The sequence below is a fragment of the Onychomys torridus genome, chromosome 1, assembly GCF_903995425.1.
Source record: "Onychomys torridus chromosome 1, mOncTor1.1, whole genome shotgun sequence".
NCBI lineage: Eukaryota > Metazoa > Chordata > Mammalia > Rodentia > Cricetidae > Onychomys > Onychomys torridus.
The window spans coordinates 86,325,434-86,345,586 of NC_050443.1; the positions used below are offsets into that span (position 1 = coordinate 86,325,434).

Here is a 20,153-nt window from a genome sequence, read left to right on the forward strand (position 1 = left end):
ATGCAAATGTTTCTCTATCTTGTTTTTAAAGGTATATTATAAAAGCAGGTTTTTAAATCCATGACTGTAATAGACTACTCCTTAGGTCATAAGGAAGGCATGGGAATTCCAGGTTTTAAAGAGCCTATTGGCTGGATCACCTTAATTACAGCTTATAGATCTGTTACCATTCTCCATTTTCTATATTTCTTTTTAATGACAAATATAGGAATATTCCAATGACTGGTTGATTTTTCAATATGTTAAACATTTAGCTGCTCCTGTACCAGCTGTTCCAGTGCCTGTAATTTCCTGGTGTCAAAGTCTATTGATTTATCCACACAGGTTTGTCAATTAATCATTTTAAAGGTAGGGCTTTTGGTACCCTTGAAAGACCAACAGTTTCTTTGCCCTGCTTATGTATAACCTGAAGAGTCTGTAACTATTCTTGATAATACCTTTAAAATTTCTCTCAGAAGCATTATTTCTTTTATGGTTTGTTTCTGATATTGGAGAAATGCTAATCTGTGTTTTCCATTGCTATAACAACTCATGCCCCAATGAATTCATTGCTAAGTTAGCCTCATATGGTTTTAATTTTCCTATCTGACCTTCTGGCTCCATACATTTGACCCACTTTTTACTTTGTTTTACCTGATATAAATTTCCAGTTCCTAAAAGCTGAATATTTATCTCCTGAAGAGGTCAATCTGGATGCCAAGATTTTGGTGAAATTATTGTTACATATCTACCTGTGTCTAGTAATCCTTCAATTACAATGCCATTTATTTGTATTTTTAGCTTTGGTCCTTGATCACTTATAGAAATTTGCCAAAATATCTGTTGTATGGTCTCTCCTGATTTTTTTTGTGTTTTTACCAGGTGAAGCTGTTCTGTCCTTGATCACATCCAGAACAGTATGGCTTTTAATAACAGGTATCTAGTCTTTTAATTGCTTTGTGAATGAGTTTCTCCAATGCTGACAGGGAATGACTGAATCACATTTGATTTTGGTGACTGTTGGAGGCCTCCTAAGGTATTTCCAAAGGGCAAAGAGTTACTATACCTGTCCCTGGTTGATTTTCATTCATTGGTTCATTGCTGGCCTTTGTCACACCTTATGCATACTCCATAAGGCTGGGCCTTCTGTTTGGATTATCTCTACAAAAAACAAAAAACAACAACAACAACAAAAACATTGTTTCTGAGAATGCCCTGCATATAGTTCATTTTCAGATGACCTTGTTTACCCCAATTTTGATTTTTCTTAATTTTTTTAGAAATCACTTCTCCTAACAAGGTAGCATCATAAGTGTGAGATTAAATATCAGCTTTATTTCTAATCTGTTCATCTGTTGGTGCTGATCTTTATTTTAAAGGCCTAACCACCATTTTGCATTCTGAATTAGCATTTTTTTTCAAGACAGGGGTTCTCTGTGTAGCTTTGTGCCTTTCTTGGATCTCGCTCCATAGACCAGGCTGGCCTCGAACTCACAAAGATTGGCCTGCCTCTGCCTCCTGAGTGTTGGGATTAAAGGCGTGCACCTCCACTGCCTGACTAAATTAGCATTTTTAAATGTCAAAGCTTCTGTGGCAGACTAGCCACCACTGTTATGACCCAGGGTACTCTTGAGTAGGGAGAAGTGAGAAATTTGTAGATAAAACTATATATAGAGACACAGTTAGAAAACACAGGATAGCTTGGGAGGGCCTGGATCCTAATCCACCAGCCCCTTCTGTCTCTACTAAAGGACTTTTTAAAGGAATGCCAAGGGGTGGAGCAAAAGACCTCCCCCCAGCACAGCCAGGTGTAGACCATTCCAAACACCTGGTAACCTTGCATGTGTTCAAGCCATCCCCTAATGCAGCTCTGCTATGTAAAGCAAGCTCAGATCTCACTAGAAAACCTTTGTGGGCTTCCACAAGATTCAATTAATATTTGTCTGACTTATGGATCTGGTATCATTCTATTTACAGCTGAAATCAATCTTTGTAAAAAATCAGGGGGGGGGGAGGCTTCTTTTGGTCCTTGTATAATTTTAGTAAATGACTCAGACGTCTTTTCTGATTCTTCAACCTTGTCCCAAGTATTCAAAGCTGGTAAACAACATAAAGCCAAAATGTGATCACCACATTCACACTTTCTGTGCAATTCATCATATTGACATTCACCCAGAAACTGGTACTTGTTGACGTCAATATGTCTAGGCCTATTGCATTTTTCTATGACCCTAGCTTCCTCTTTCCACCATGTTCTCATTTGACTTAGGGCCAATTTTCAATATTGCTGTATCTAAATATTTCCAGTCTTAGGGGATAATTCTATTTGGACTTGCCCATGAATTTAATACCTGTTTCACACAGAGTGAATTCATATCATTTGAAATGACCACTTTTTAAAACCTCTTCAAATCTAATATTTCTATAGGATTATATTTAACTTCTGTATACCCTTGGGGATGCCCATTGTCTGCTGCTTGTTCTTGTATAGTAACTAGATAAACTAAGGTTGGTTTTCTAATATCCTTGGGGCCACCCTCTTCAGTTTCATCATGTATTGATATGGTAGACTCTTGTCTAAATTCCTCTGTCTGTGTTTGAGTATTTTTCTTACTTTCATTAGTAGGTCTTTTTAAGGCTTATATCTTATCAGTGAAATTTTCATATTTGGCACAGTTATCAAACCCCCTTTTTAAGGATAAAATATGATTTACCAAACTGATGATAGTTATAATTTACATTATGTCAATCCCAGCTAAGTCTGTGATCCCTTCATTTATTTTTTCATTTTCAAGCCATCCATTGTTGTACTATACAGAGTCCTAATACTCTGTGTTGTGATATTTTCCATTCTTAATATGGGAAATATTTTTCTTTTTTAATATTGCTTAACTCTTTCCTTAAATATTTCCTCTTTCTCTCATCAAATATGCTAACTTTTCAGTTTGTCCACAGCAGCAGTGGCTGCAATGGTGGTGTCTCAGGCTGAGGTGGGCAGTGGCTGGTGGCTACTGTAGCTATTATGACTACAGAGTATCCCATGTGCATGAAGAGGCAGAAGCACTGAGGGTTAGTGTGATCTCATGCCATGTTCTGGATGCCTATTGTTGTTTCTAAGTTATTCTATTCCCAATAAAGACTCAGAAGTCAGATATTGATGTGAAAACCTAATAAATCAAAGAAATAGCAGAGGAACAGCCAGCTGACCTTCCATTTTTTACTGGAGACCCAGCAAGCATGTCTGTCCCTACTTCCTAGACATCTTCCCCTGAATAAAGAAGACTTGAATCTCTAAGTCCCTTCCCACTCCTTCTTTCCTGTGCATCTATCTATCTCCCTGGATCCTTGATACTCTTTATAGTTATTTCTTTTTAACTAGTTGCTGGCTTTGTGCCCTGATCCACAGTCAATTTTATTAACAGTCTCAGAGATTCATAGTGCAATCAAATATCTGGCAACAATGGATTTTGTTTCTTGATCCATTCAGTTAACTTGTGTCTTTTGATCAGAGAGTTGAGGCCATTAATATTTAAAGTTAATGTGGAAAAGTGTGTTTTAATTGAAGTCATTTTTGTTTTTGCACTTTATATTTTAAGCTGTATTTTATGTTTAGTAACTATAGATTTATTCATTTTATTTCTGGAGTCTCTTCTTTTCCTCAGTCCAAAGGTTTATTGGAAAGGAACATATTTAGTTTATTTCTATCACATAACATTATTTTTCTCCTTCAACTGTCAGAGAAGTAGTGGAGCAGCCACCAGTGACTTTCTGCCTCTTTCATTCCTCTGACCAAAAAGACTGAGACCATGTCTACACCATATCTTATCACTTCTTGTCTCCACTCTGTACATATCTCCAGATCTCTATGGTTAACTAGTTGCTAGCTCTGTCCTCGGACTCCAAGCAATCTTTATTTGTCATAACACAAGTAAACTATCAGAAAATATTTCATTTTTCATCTAAATAAAAAGTGAAGGTTTTAACTTACACAGAGAAACTATATACAATAAGTATAATAACTATATACAAATACATAAGGAAATAATTATGTTAGCAATATCTAGTCCATTAGCATTTGACAAATTCATAGAAAATACTACATTATATATCCTGATATCTGACTCCTGGTTTTTATTAATAAAGTTAATTAGATTTACACAGAACACATCTGTCAAGAAAAATCTTTCCTGTGCACTTAAGGTTTACTTATTTTGTATAAATTTTACATAAAACATTAAGATTGTTGAATCTTAGATATTAGTTAATTGCAGAAGTAATTAGAGAAAGTATTTCTGATGGTCACAATTTCTTGAAAACAAAATGTCTTTCTCTACTTAATGTGGTAGACATAGTAATGGCTTGTCAAATGTGCCCAGGAACAAATCCAACTAACCGGCAATATGCTAAATTTCTAAGATAAATTAAATTAACTGGTCATTTGATAATCTTACCAAAATGGACATGTTGCAATGATAAAACTTCTGAAAACTGGAAAGCTATCTGAAAAAATGTTAGTAAAGCATTGACTTAAAAACAAACATATATATGTATGTATGTATGTAATCATGCTGGTGTCAACTATAGAGAAAGAAAGCTAGAAACCATGAAGAGAGTGGCTTCTAGGATCTCATAAGACTAAGGAAATATATTGTCTCTTAAGCTTCTAGATCAGATTTGTGCTTTTGACTCCTTGGCTGCATATCAGTAAGAATCATATTAGACATTCAGAAGTATAAGATAACAATTTTGTATTTCTTTAAGCCACTAAACTGTAGTAACTTCTTATGGCTTAATGTAACAGTCCACTCTTTCCTTTACTGCTCAGAAACTGAGACCACACGTAAGTGTCTTACACTTTTACTTAAGGCATTTTTATAATTCTTCAATATAACAATCCAAACTGGCAAGTGTTATCTTTCAACTGGTACCACAGCCAAGTCTTCCTCAGGCTGGATCAACTTGCTACCAGATGACCAGGTGAATCTGTGAGAATGAATCTAGGATCTAATTGAAATACTTTCTTGGCAGGTGGATAGTCAGAAATAGTGGTTACCAGACTGGTTTTGCTGAGCTGAAGCCTAGGAAAGACTTCTTTTAAAAATGGAAGATCCCATCTAACTATTTCTCCTTGTGTATTTCCATAGCATCTTCTAAAGACCTACACTTTATCACTTGGTAATGTAAACTTCAATTATTTTTATCTATCTCTTGTAACTGCATGGTCATCACTTTGAGGACTAGGGCTAGAACATTCACTTATTTAATATCTGCTCCTTGATAGCCTTTTAGACTTAATTAAATCATGAACATCAGGTGGATGGGTGGGCATATGAATGGATGTTATACATGAGCTTTGTAGAAAAGAATTCTTAGACACTGATAATCTATATTCTCAAGATCTAAGACACTAAAGGCAGTTAGACAGTGTACAGGAATTGTATAGGATGCATAGAGTTCATGACACATTTAATCTGAGAAACCTCAAGTAACTTGAATTAATAGCTTTAGTGACCCTATGCAGAAATTTGTTTGTCACACTTGGAACTCTGATCTCTTGATCTCACAGTGTATTTCCCTCATATTCACATATTCTTTCATATTAGATGAGATTCCATACTTCCCCATATCCATCATTTACCTAGATGTGCCCCTGAACTCCTGGTCCTTTATTTTATCCTATTCTACTGGAAAAATGGTAATATTCTATAAGTAAATAAGCAGCTACTTGTGTAGAGAAGAAGGAACAATCACACTGAATGGACTTTCCCAATTCCAACTGAAAAATATAGGTAGAGTTAGGGATGATGAGGAATACAATAAAAGCATGTGCTAGATGATGGAGGAAAAACTAAAACTTTCATGTACTAAATACTCAATATACCTAGCTCATTCCTTGTCAACTTAAATATACCAGCTGCAGCTACATTAGAAAGCACCTTAGGCCATTGTGTTTTGTATCATAGGAGGTTTCAAAATACATACTAAGGACAATCTGAAATGAAATCTGGAAAGGCTACATGTGCAAAGAATTCTCCTCTGCTTACTTTTATATAATTACAAAGAAAATAAACATTTAATAATTCTGTTGCTTGTTTCTTTATTCCTAAACCCCAGTGGAAATAAAATTTTATCATGTGCATTCATTCACATAACATAGTCACTAAATGCCTGTGAGGACAGAATGATCCTCTAAGGTCCAGTGTGACTTTCTCCTTTCCTATTATGCGACATAGGATGTAGTTGTAGACAGCACTGTAATATCTAGTACCGATTATGTATGTAGTGCTTAGCCTAAGTAAACCTATAGGGGTACTTTATCCAGAGAGTTAGCATCTGAGTGGAGAACATTTGTCCTTCATTATTCAGAGCAGAAAATAATTTAATTTGTATTATTTGATATTAAAACATTACTGGGAAATCTGAAGAAGCAGAATTTATGAGGCTTCCATCAAATTTTCAATTTCAAAGCCTTATTGCCACAAGTGATTGTTCTCCCAGCCCTCAGGAAAACTGGACTTGATATTGAAGACTGTGAAATCACTGCACATTGGGTAATATAAGACATATTAAGATTAATCAAGTTTTTCCAAGACTGCAGGCACACCCTGCAGTCTCCACACCCTGCCGCCACACCCATTTGCCCGAGACCCCAGCCACTTCCTGAGACTCAGAGACCAGCCCCTAGCTCCAATCTGCCCTGGAACTCCCATCTGGACCAGAGCTGAGTACCTGGGGTTATAGTCAGAGAAGCAACCGCCCCTGGGTCCCACCTTTGGGCACCATCCTGGTGGGACCTGCCCAACTTGGCACAAGTTTCTGGCCAATCGGCCAGCCCTGTGGGAAGGCTCCCCTTTTCCAAGACTGTAGGCAGACCCTGAAATCTCCACACCCTGCCCCCACACACATTTGCCCAAGACCCCAGCCACTTCCTGAGACTCAGAGACCAGCCCCAAGCTCCCATCTGCCCCGGAACTCCCATCTGGACCAGAGACCAGAGAGACCTTCCAGTAGACACTACAACCTCAACACCTTGCCCCCACACCCATCTGTGGGAAACCCCAGCCACTTCCAGAGACTTAGAGACCAGTGTCCAGCATTCCATGCTGCCCCGGATCTCCCATCTGGATCAGAGAGCCCCCAGCTCTCATCTGCCCCAGAACTCTGATCTGGACCAGAGCTTCCATCTTGTCATGGAACTCCCATCTGGACAAGAGGAGCTCCCATCTGGACAAGATAAGGAGACCCCAGGGACTTCCTGAGACTCAGAGTCCAGCACCCAGCTCCTATCCTGCCAGCACTCTCATCTAGACCAGCGCTCCCATCCAGCCCAGAGCTTCCGTCTGGACCAGAGAGAGGCTCCCTAAATCTGTAAGCTCTATTTGGACCAAGTACACTGATAAGACCAAGAACGAACCGACCAGGAGATGGGCAGACATCAAGGCAGAAGTACATACAACAAAATAAAGAGCAATACAACATCACCAGATCCTAGCCCTTCTCCAACAGCTAGACCTGAACATCACAGAATGGAAGAAGAAGAAAACAACCTTATAAGTAACATCATGAAGAGGCGAGAGCCTTATATAGAAAATCAAAAATAAAGTGGAGGAACAGACAAACAAAAAATGGGAAGAATGCTATAAAAAAACTAGAGGAAAGGTCAATTAAAGCAGAAGAAAACAATAAGTCCCTGAAAGAAAATCATGAAAAAGCAATGAAACAGACAGGGAAACAGTCCAAGACCTAAAGAGGGAAATAGAAAAAATGAAGAAGACACTAGCAGAAGGAATGCTGGAAATATAAAATCTGAGTAAACAAACAGGAACTTCAGAGGCAAGTATAACCAACAGAATGCAAGAGATGGAAGAGAGGATCTCTGGTGTTGAAGATACGGTAGAAGAAATAGATTCATCAGTCAAAGAAAACACTAAAACCAACAAATTCATGACCCAAAATGTCCAAGAAATTTGGGACACTATGAAAAGACCAAACCTATGCATAATAGGGATAGAGGAAGGAGAAGAATACCAACTCAAAGGCACAGAAAATATATTTAACAAGATCATAGAAGAAAACTTTCCCACCCTAAAGAACGAAATGCCTATGAAGATACAAGAAGCCTATAGAACACCAAACAGACTAGACCCCCCAAAATTGTCCCCTTGCCACATAATAATTAAACAATTAAACATATGGAATAAAGAAAGAATATTAAGGGCAGCAAAGGAAAAAGGCCAAGTGACTTATAAAGGCAAAACCATCAGAATAACAGCCAATTTCTCAATGGAGACTTTGAAATCCAGAAGGACCTGGACAGATATAATGCAGACACTAAGAGACCATGGATGCCAGCCTAGACTAATATACCCAGCAAAACTCTCAATCATCATAGATGGATTGAACAAAACCTTCCAAGGCAAAACCAGATTTAAACAATACTTATCCACAAACCCAGCCCTACAGAAAGCACTAGAAGGAAAATTCCAACCTAAGGAAGTCAGATACACCCATGAAAACATAGGCAATAGATAACAGCACAGCAGTAAACCCCAAAGAAGAGAAGTACACACACACTACCACAAACAATCACTGGTCATTAATATCCCTTAATATCAATGGACTTAATTCACCTATAAAAAGACACAGACTAAACAGAATGGATATGAAAACAGGACCCATCTTTCTGCAGCATACAAGAAACACACCTCAAATTCAAAGACAGACACCTCCTAAGAATAAGAGGCTGAGGAAAGACTTTCCAATCAAATGGTCTTAAGAAGCAAGCTGGTGTAGCCATCTTAATATCCAGCAAAATAGACTTCAAACTAAAATCAATCAAAAGAGATGAGGAAGGACATTACATACTCATCCCAGGAAACATGCACCAAGATGAAGTCTCAATTCTGAACATTTACATCCCAAACACAAGGGCACCCACATATGTAAAAGAAACATTACTAAAGCTTAAATCAAATATAAAACCCCACACATTAATAGTGGGAGACTTCAAAACCCCACTTTCACTTCTGGACAGATTGGCCAAATTGAAGCTTAACAGAGACATAATGGTCTTAACTGATGTTATGGCTCAAATGGACTTAATCGATATCTACAGATCATTCCACCCGAACAAAAAAGAATATACCTTCTTTTCAGCACCCCATGGAACCTTCTCTAAAATCAACCAAATACTTGGCCACAAAGCAAATGTCAACAGATACAAAACAATTGGAATAACCTCTTGTGTTCTATCAGACCACCATGGTTTAAAGTTAGATTTCAACAACAGAAAAACCTACAGAAATCCTACAATCTCATGGAAACTGAATAATGCTCAACTGAATCACCAATGGGTTAAGGAAGCAATAAAGAAAGAAATTAAAGACTTCTTAGAGATCAATGAAAATGAATACACCACATACCCAAACTTATGGGACACTATGAAAGCAGTGCTAAGAGGGAAATTCATAGCACTAAATGCCTACATGAAGAAGCTGGAGAAATCTCATGCTAGTGACTTGACAGCACACCTGAAAGTCCTTGAACAGGAAGAAGCAAAGTCTCCCAGGAAGAACAGACACCAGGAAATTATCAAATTGAGAGCTGAAATTAATAAAATAGAAATAAAGAGAACAACACAAAGGATTAATGAAACATAGAGTTGGTTCTTTGAGAAGATCAACAAGATAGATAAGCCCTTATCCAAACTAACCAAAAGACAGAGAGAGAGCATACAAATTAACAAAATCAGAAATGAAAAGAGGGATGTAACAACAGACAATGAGGAAATCCAGAGAATCATCAGATAATACTTCAAAAACCTCTACTCCACAAAACAGGAAAATCTAAAAGAAATGGATAATTTTCTGGATAGGTACCATATACCTAAGTTAAATCAAGTCCAGATAAACCATTTAAATAGTCCAGTAACCCCAAAGGAAATAGAATCAGTCATTAAAAGTCTCCCAACCAAAAAAAAAAAAAAGCCAAGGACCAGATGGTTTCACAGCAGAATTCTACTAGATATTCAAAGAAGACTTAATACTAATACTTTTTAAATTGTTCCACACAATAGAAGCAGAAGGAATATTACCAAACTCCTTCTATGAGGCTACAATTACCCTGATTGCTAAACCAAACAAAGATGCAACAAAGAAAGAGAACTGCAGACCAATCTCCCTCATAAACGTTGATGCAAAAATACTCAATAAAATACTGGCAAACAGAATCCAAGAACACATCAAAACATTTGTCCACCATGGTCAAATAGGCTTCATCCCAGGGGTGCAAGGGTGGTTCAACATACGAAAGTCTGTCAATGTAATACACCATATAAACAAACTCAAAGAAAAAAAACCACATGATCATCTCACTAGATGCAGAAAAGGCATTTGACAAAATCCAACACCCATTCATGATAAAGGTCTTGAAGAGATAAGGAATACAGGGAACATACCTAAACATAATAAAGGTAATCTACAGCAAGCCAACAGCCAACATCAAATTAAATGGAGAGAAACTCAAAGCAATACCACTAAAATCAGGAACAAGGCAAGGTTTTCCCCTCTTCCCATACTTATTCAATATAGTACTTGAAGTTCTAGCCAGAGCTATAACACAACACAAAGAGATTAAGGGGGAACAAATAGGCAAGAAGAAGTCAAGCTCTCCCTATTTGCAGATGACATGATAGTATACATGAGTGAGCCCAAAAAATCAACCAAGGAACTGATACAGCTAATAAAAACCTTCAGCAACATAGCAGTATACAAGATCAACTCAAAAAAAAATCAGTAACCCTCCTATATACAATAGACAAACTGGCTGAGAAGGAAATCAGAGGTACATCACCCTTTACAATAGCCACAACTGATATAAAATACATTGGGGTTACTCTAACTAAGCATGTGAAGGACCTATATGACAAGAACTTTAAGTCCCTGAAAAAAGAAATTCAAGAAGATGTCAGAAAATGGAAAGACCTCCCATGCTCATGGATAGGCAGGGTTAACATAGTAAAAATGGCAATCTTACCAAAAGCAATGCAGATTCAATGCAATCCCCATCAAATTAGCAACACAATTCTTCACAGATCTGGAAAGAATAATATTCAACTTCATATGAAAAACAAAAAACTCAGGATAGCCAAAAGAATCCTGTACAATAAAACAACGTCTAGAGGCATCACGATCCCCGACCTCAAGCTCTACTATAGAGCTATAATAATAAAAACAGCTTGGTACTGGCATAAAAACCGACATGTGGACCAATGGAGTCAAATTGAAGACCCTGACATTAACCCACATACCTATGAACATATAATTTTTGACAAAGAAGCCAAAAATGTACAATGGAAAAAAGAAAGCATCTTCAACAAATGGTGCTGGCATAACTGGATCTCAATGTGTAGAAAGCTGCAAATACATCCATATCTGCCACCATGCACAAAACTTAAGTCCAAGTGGATCAAGGACCTCAACATAAATCCAGTTACTCTGAACCTGATAGAAGAGAAAGCAGGAAGTACTCTTGAATGCATTGGCACCAGAGATCACTTTCTAAATATAACACCAGTAGTACAGACACTGAGAGAAACAATCAATCAATGGGATCTGTTGAAACTGAGAAGCTTTTGTAGAGCACAGGACACGGTCAACAAGACAAAGTGACAGCCTACAGAATGGGAAAAAGTCTTCACTAACACCATATCTGACAGAAGGCTGATATCCAGAATATATAAAGAACTCAAGAAATTAGACATCAAAATGCCCAACAGTCCAATTAAGAAATGGGCTATAGAACTAAACAGAATTCTCAACAAAGGAAGTTCTCATGGCTGAAAGACATTTAAGGAATTGCTCAACATCCCTAATTATCCAGGAAATGCAACTCAAAACGACTCTGAGATACCACCTTACACCTGTCAGAATGGCTAAGATCAAAAACACAGAAGACAGCTTATGCTGGAGAAGGTGTGGAGCAAGGGGAACTCTCCTCCACTGCTGGTGGGAATTAAAGCTTGTATAGCCACTTTGGAAATCAATATGGTGCTTCCTTAGAAAATTGGGAAATCATCTCCCCCAAGACTCAGCTGTAGCACTCTTGGGCATATACCCAAGGAATGCTCAATCATACCCCAAGGACATTTGCTCAGCTAAGTTCATATCAGCATTGTTTGTAATAGCCAGTACCTGGAAACAACCTAGGTTCCCTTCAACTGAAGAATGGATAAAGAAAATATGGTACATATACACAATGGAGTACTACTCAGCAGAGAAAAACAATGCCATCATGAGGTTTGCAGGCAAATGGATGGATCTAGGAAAAATGATCCTGAGTGAGGTAACCCAGACTCAGATGGACAAACATGGTATGTACTCACTCATAGGAGGATACTAGATGTAAAACATAGATGACTAGACTGCTACACAACTCCAGGGAGGCTACCTAGAAAATGGGACCCTAGGAAAGACACAGGGATCACCCAATGGCAGTGAAATGGATGAGATCTACATGAACAACCTGGATGACAGTGGGAGTAATGAAGCGCAAGGTGTGAGGGAAGGGATGCTTGGGGGGAGATCCCAGCTGGATCAGGAACAGAAAGAGAGAACAAGGAATGGCATACCATGATGGATGAGGACCACATGAGAACAGGAGTGGGCAGAGTGCTCAAGAGGTCCCCTGAAGTCCACAGTGATGCATACTCTGTAGATTGCTGGCAGTGGTTGAGAGAAAGCCTGATCTTACCTAGTCTGGTGATCAGATGGCCAAACACCCTGATGGTCGGGCTGGAACTCTCATCCAGTGACTGATGGAAGTGGATGCAGAGATCCTCGGCCAGGCCCCATATAGAGCTCTGACTTTCCAGTTTTCCAGAAGGAGGAGGGACTGTGGGAGTGTGAATTGTTGAACCCAGGATTGGAAAAATCACGGGGACGAATGGCCAGGCTCTTGGAAGCACATGAATTGTGAACCGGGGGCTGTGGAGCCCCCAGCTGGATCAGGCCCTCTGGATAAGTGAGACAGTTGAGTGGCTTGGACTGTTTGGGAGACACCCAGGCTGTGGGACGGGGACCTGTCCTTAGTGCATGAGCTGGCTGTTTGGAACCTTGGGATTACACAGGGACACTTTGCTCAGCCTGGAAGGAGGGGACTGAACCTGCCTGTACTGAATCCACCAGGTTGAAATGAATCCCCAGGGGAGTCTCGGCCCTGGAGGGGATGGGATGGGAATGGAGGGGAGGAGATGGCGGGACGGTGGGGGTAGGAGCGGGAAAGGGGAGGACAGGGGAACCCATGGCTGATGTGTGAAATTAAAACACAAACATAATAAAAAATAAGATTAATCCAATATTCACATTTTAACTAAAGAAAAAAGTCAGCTTCTTCAAAGGTTATACTTTTTCTTTAAATGCGTTTTTCACGAAAGACAAATGATGTGTGAGCACCAAAGGGGTTGATTATAACAGAAATAATTTTCAATTCTAAAAACAAAACTTAGTCTGATTCAGAGAAAGTGTTGTAAAACTATTGTTTTTCTAATGAAATTATGTATAAAACAGTGAAAATACAGGGCTGGAGATATGACTCAAAGGTTCAGAACATTCATTGCTCTTGCAGATGACCAGGGTTTGATTTTGCAGATGGCCAGGGTCTGATTTTCAGCCACTACATGGTTGCTCACAACCGGTGGTTGCTCTGGTGCCAGGGCATATGATACCCCTCCTTTGAGTTTCCTAGACACCAGGCAAGTACATAGTGGACAGGCATACATGCACACAAACAACTCATCCATACAAAAATAAATAAATCTTAAAAAAGAAAACAAAAAAATCATCTTGAGTCAATAAATTGTTCAAAAACACTATAGAATTATACATAATATAGTTCTCAATAGTGAAACTGCCCAAGAGTACACTGAGTGCTTCATCTCCACAGGAGCAAGGCCATCACAATTATACTCAGTAGGGTGTCCTTATTAACAGATTACTAAAAGATAATAGCAATCAGCTAAGAGAGAATTTAAGTTATTTTCCAAGTCAGCTGGGCTACAATTCACTAACAGAGGAACCACAAGAGGAATCCTGTTGGGAACATCATCTGTCTTCACTAGGGTTTTTATTACTGTGAAGAGACACCACAACCATGGCAACTCATACAAAGAAAACATTTAATTGAGGGTGGCTTGCTTAAAGTTTCAGAGGTTCAGTCCATTAATATCATGAAGGGGAACATGGCAGCATGCAGGAAGATTTGGTGCTGGAGCTGAGAGTGCTATATTTTGCAGGCAACAGGAAGTCAACTGACTCACTGGGAGGTATCTTGAGCATGAGAAACCTCAAAGCCCACCCCCACAGTCACACATTTCCCCCAACAATGCCACATGTTCTAATAGTGCCACTCTTTTTGAGGGTTACTTTCTTTCAAACCACCACAGCATCCTTCCAATACCAGCTCCACTTAGATTGCTGGAAAGCTGGAGGCCATCTTTCAGACTGATAATGAATGGCAATGTTATCCTCATTCAAAGGATTCCAGAAGCTCCTACCATTTTAATTCTAAAGGCTGCATTCAAAGAACACAGAAATTAGGTGGAAACATTTGTGCTTACAGGTGAAAAAAAAAAGATGGTCAATGAAAGGATAAAGAAAAAAACAGTAAGTGGTGCTATCTTAGTGGTTTATCTTTATTATTTTTATGCTGAAAAGTCTCTTGATAATGAGATGATAAAATGAGTCTAGAATATTATAAATATAATCTCAAATTGACTTAGAACATTGTCCTTCACCTGCAAGAGCAGACTTCATTATACTGTTTATAAATTCAAATATTTCAGTACCATTAATGTGCTTTAGCCATCAGTTTTCTCATGGCTTCTTTAACCTTCTTGTTTCAGAAACTGTAGTTGAGGGGATTCAACATGGGAAGAACCACTGTGTAGAACACAGACACCACCTTATTTCTGCTCCATGGAGTAGCTGGACGGGTGCATCAGATAAATGATGTGATGATCTCAAAGAACAGAGTGACTGCAGTGAGGTGGCAGGTGCAGGTGGAGAAGCGCATCTTCAGGCTTAACACAAGGATGTAGACATATGACAGGGAGATGATAAACAGTGACCACAATGGTGGAGCCAGAAGAGGCTGGAAATGGCTTCAAAAGAAAAGTCATAGGAACAAGAAAGCTTCAAAAGTAGTGAATAGTGACAGAAAAAGTGATTAGCTTTCTTTGGTCCACAAAAGAACACATTTAATGAACAATCAGTAAGTATTCAAGCATTCACAAATTCACCTAGTTAGGAAGCTCCCACTAGGAGGATGTAGACTGTGGAGGACATCTGTGTGGAGTACAGCAGAGGTGAGAAGATGGCCATATGGCAGTCATAGGTAATGGAAGCTAGCAAGAAAGACTGAGATGTCCCAAATGTCACCACAGAAAAGAGTTGAGCTATACAACCAGGCACAGGAATAAATGTTATGTTCTCTTCCTAAGAAAACCCCTCAGCATGATGAGAGTGACTGAGCTGGAGTACCCAATGTCTAGAAAGGTCAAATGGTTGAGGAAAAGGTACATAGGAGTATGAAATTGAGGGCTGGTTCTGATTACCCATTAAGATAACAGAGCTTATTAGAAACATACCAAATAAAATGGCACAGACTGTACTATCCTCTGTTAACTCCAAAAGTATGAACTCTGTTATAACTGTGTAGTTTCCAGGTTCCATCTATGTCAGAAATACTGCCACTGAAAGAAAAATGAGAAGGTATTGGAATGGAATCTAATTGCCTCCTACATAGTGTTTTCACAATACAAATGACAAAACATAGGTAGTTACATATGTGAAGGTACATGGTGTCATATGATAGCTCATGGAAGAACTTCAATTTATAAAATTCACTGATGCATGGTCATCGATGTTTAGAAAGTTTGTATTTGATACACTTAAGTTATAAGGACCTCATGTTGGTATGTTAAGTTTCAATGAGCAACGAAGACCCACTGAAATGGGGAAAACATCTCTTCTTTGTAGATCTCAGTGTCAAGTGGAATGAGCTCAGGACTTTGCTTTGTTACTGACAACCTGTGGAGTTTTAGACAATTGACATACAAAACACAATACTCATCACTATGCCATCTTAAGGTACTGTACCATGTACCTCATAAGATTCTTACTTTCAATAAGATGAATACATATAATATACATATGTATATCTATCTATCTATCTATCTATCTATCTATCTATCTATCTATCTATAAAACATATATAATGCTACATATTGAGTATAGATGCAGGTTGATTGTAAAGCAAAATAAGAAATAAGCATCACTGTATCAGCAGACAAAACATTACCTGTCTGTACCTGTGCCTCAACAATGGAAAAATGGCAAAGAATTGCCAATGCAAAGCAGGCTGTGTTTATGAGAAATGGTGCGTTTGGGATACAATGCCTTGAGCACCTGACTTGCTTGTTAAAATTCCACCAAAAATCCATCAGGACTATGAAAATTACAGATATTTGTGTTCATATAAATATATGTCATCTGCTAGCATCTACTAGTTATTTTTTGTATGCATTAACTTTTTTAAATGATTTGTTTTATGTATGTGAGTCTGCATGTATGTGTTTATGCCAGAAGAGGGCATCAGATCCCACTATAAGATGGTTGTGAGCCACCATGTAGTTGCTGGCAATTGAACTCGGGAGCCTGGAAGAGCAGCCAGTGCTCTTAACCCCTGAGCCATCTACCCAGGCCCACATTAAGTACTTTGATAAAAACTTTTCATGAATCACTAAAACTATTCTAACTCTCTTGGAAGTTGCAGGAGTGAACAAGGGTACAGTATGCAGACTCTGTTTTAACTCAAAGTTGAAAACTTTAAGGAAATGAATGCTTTTTATACATCTCTGGGTGGCACCATCTTTGGTTTTTAATTACATTTTTATTTTTACATAGTTGCAAATTGTGGTTGGAGAGATAGTTCAATGATTAAGAGCACTTGCTATTCTTGGAGAAGATGCAGGTTTGGTTCCCAGCACTCACAAGGCCAGTAATTCCAGAACTAGAGCAGCTGGCATCCTCTTATGACCTCAGTGGGCACTGCTTATTTGCAACACGCAAACACATGAAGGCCAATAATTCACACACACAAAATAAAAATAAACAAATCTTTAAAAAATAGTAGTTGGAAATTCACATGCAATTGTAGGAAATAACATGGAGAGCTTATATTCTTTTCTCTCTGTTTCCTCCAATAATAACATGTTGCCAAACTTCAATACAGTTCACAATCAGTATACTAACACTGCACTTGGGTATAGTCAAGATGGAGAACATTTTATGTGTGTGTGTGTGTGTGTGTGTGTGTGTGTGTGTGTGTGTGTGTGTGTGTGGGTTTCTCTGTGTAGCCCTGCCTATCCTAGAACTAGCTTTGTAGACTAGGCTGACCTTCAATTCACAAAGATACACCTGCCTCTGCCTCCCAAGTGCTGGGATTAAAGCTGTGCACAACCACTGCCCAACAAGATGTAGAACATTTTTTTTTTAAATCACCATTGGGAATGCTCATGCTGCCATCTATAACCTTAAGAAATTCCCTTTTGATCTAATTTTCTCTTAAATTTCTGATAACATATAACCTGTTCTTCATTTCTTAGCTTTGTCCGTTAAAAAATAAAGCACTAAACAGCATTCAGCTATATCTCTAGTAATCTTTACTAAAGGCTATGAGTTGGATATTAGTACACTATCCTAAAGCTATTCTGAAGAAAGGAAGTGGGAGTACTTCAAGCTTGCTGTGATAATAATAAACTTGACAGACTTATGAAAGAATAAAATCAAAGGTAACTACTTTTGTTGAATACAGATGCAAAACTTCTCCATAAAATATTAGCAAAATGAATTCAACAACATTTTTTAAGACTAGATAGTCTAAAGTTTATCTATGACATGCAAGAATGCTCTAACATATACAAAGCAATGTGATACAAAATGAAAAATAAAAATTATTGAATTATCTCAATAAATCCACAAGAAGTTTCTGACACAATACAGTGCACTTTTATAATTCGAAGTTTCAAGCAATAAGGTTTGTAAAGAAGTTAGTCCACTAGAATTAAAGTTGTATATCATTGCCTCACAATGAATATTATATTTAGTGATGAAAAACTGATGCCCCCCATCCTGCAAGATCAGGAGGAAAAAGTGTGCCTACTTGTGATACTTTAATTCAGAATAGTGCTAAAAGTCCTAGCTTGGTCAATTAGACAAAATATAGTAAAAGACAACAAACAGATAAGAAGGGGTGGTTTCTGTGGTTATCTATGATATATTTTTTTTTTGTATAAAATCACAAAAATTTGGGGCTGGAGAGATGGCTCAGAGGTTAAGAGCACTGACTGCTCTTCCAGAGGTCCTGAGTTCAATTCCCAGCAACTACATGGTAGCTCACAACCATCTGTAATGAGATCTGGCACCCTCTTCTGTATACATAATAAATAAATAAATAAATCTTTTAAAAAATCACAAAAATTTATCCAAATAACCAAAATATATCATCAAAGATATATGCAATGTGTGCGAGACCATTTTCAGGTTTCCTAGTGGCTTTACCCATCAGGTCTGCATAGAGAGGATGAATGGACCATGGGCCTGAGTGCAGGTGTCTGAGATGGTCTGTACTGGGCTGTGCTAGGGGGAAATCTTTTGTTCCACCCCTTGGAATTTCTATAAATACCCTAGGCATAGACAGTTGGGGCCCATTGGAATAGGTTCCAGGCCCTCTCGAGGCTATCCTGTGTTTTCTATCTGTTTCTCCCCATTCTAAATCCTTCTATCTAATATTTCCTGCTACTCCTACTCAAGAGCACTTTGGGGAAATGTGGGGGTGGGGAGTAGCCCCCTCACAGCAATGTAACCAACCAACAGTGTTAGGAAATCAGAAAATAATCCCATTTCTAGAGCATGAACAGAAATGAAACACAGAGAAAAACTGACAACATAGGAAGTTGTTGCATCGACAGCTTCAAGAGGGTGGTGAATAAAACTGAAAAGAATGTAAATAAATGGTGTGACATCTTTGTAAGACTTAATATTGTTAAAATATCCACAATATCCAATGTGATTATAGAGCCACCTGAGTTGTATCAAAATCTTAAAGACATTCTGTATATAAATAGAATTTTCAACTCAAAAATTTATATTCACTCATAAAACACTCAAAATAGCAAAAATTAACTTAAGAAACAACATAGCCGAAGTATCATAATTCTCATTTCAAAAGTATATTTTCATTTTGAAGACTGTTACACAGCAGATAATAGGATTTCTCATTAACAAATGGTTGAGAAAACTAAATAGGTAAATGCAAAAGAATGAAATTCAGTCTCAATCTTACACCATACAAGAAATTGACTGTAATGGAGTAATGTCATCACTGAAACCATCAATATCCTATATTTAGGAGACTGTTCCAATAGAGTAGGTGTTGCCTGATTCCAAATAATATGAGTTATTTAAAACTATAGAGTTCACAAGGCCAGAAAGTGGAATTGTGGATTGTGAGCTTGAGGGGAGGGAAAGTATTTATATTTCCCTTACTAGTCCATAGGCATAAAGTTTCAGCAAGGAAGAATTAATGAATTTTACAGATTCTCTATATAGTCTTGTCTCTGTAGTTAGCTATGCTTTCTTATACACTTACGCTTTGTTAAGAGGGTATACAACGTATGATGGTTTTACCATAATAAAATAAGAACACTAAAAAGATTTGTAATACATTCATTTGATATTGATAATACTATGTGCATGGGAATCTGCTGTGTTCTAAGAACTAGGCAGATGAGATCCCTTTCTTAGGGTAGTTTTAGAACACTACAAGATGTGGTAAGTGCCAAGCATTTTTCAAGTTTCTCTGAAACTGCTCATTAGTAGAGAATGTCTTAGTCCAAGATCTCAGGAAAGTCATCAATGACAAAGTTATTTAATTCTGGGATATACATTGATTACAATTAGTTGTCCATGAGAAAAGTCATGGGGAAGAACATACTTATAGTATGATTTACAGTTGGATAAGAAGAAAGCAGTAGAAATTTATGTCATCATTTAACCATGACATATGTGAAAGATTTTTAAGCAAATTAACATGAATTCAACAAGCATCTATTTAAC

General features: G+C 38.0%; 1 pseudogene; it reads right to left on the reverse strand.

Annotated features, from left to right (window-relative positions):
* Positions 1–14,874: 14,874 nt before the first annotated feature.
* LOC118582681 lies at positions 14,875–15,707 on the reverse strand (annotated as a pseudogene).
* Positions 15,708–20,153: the final 4,446 nt, after the last annotated feature.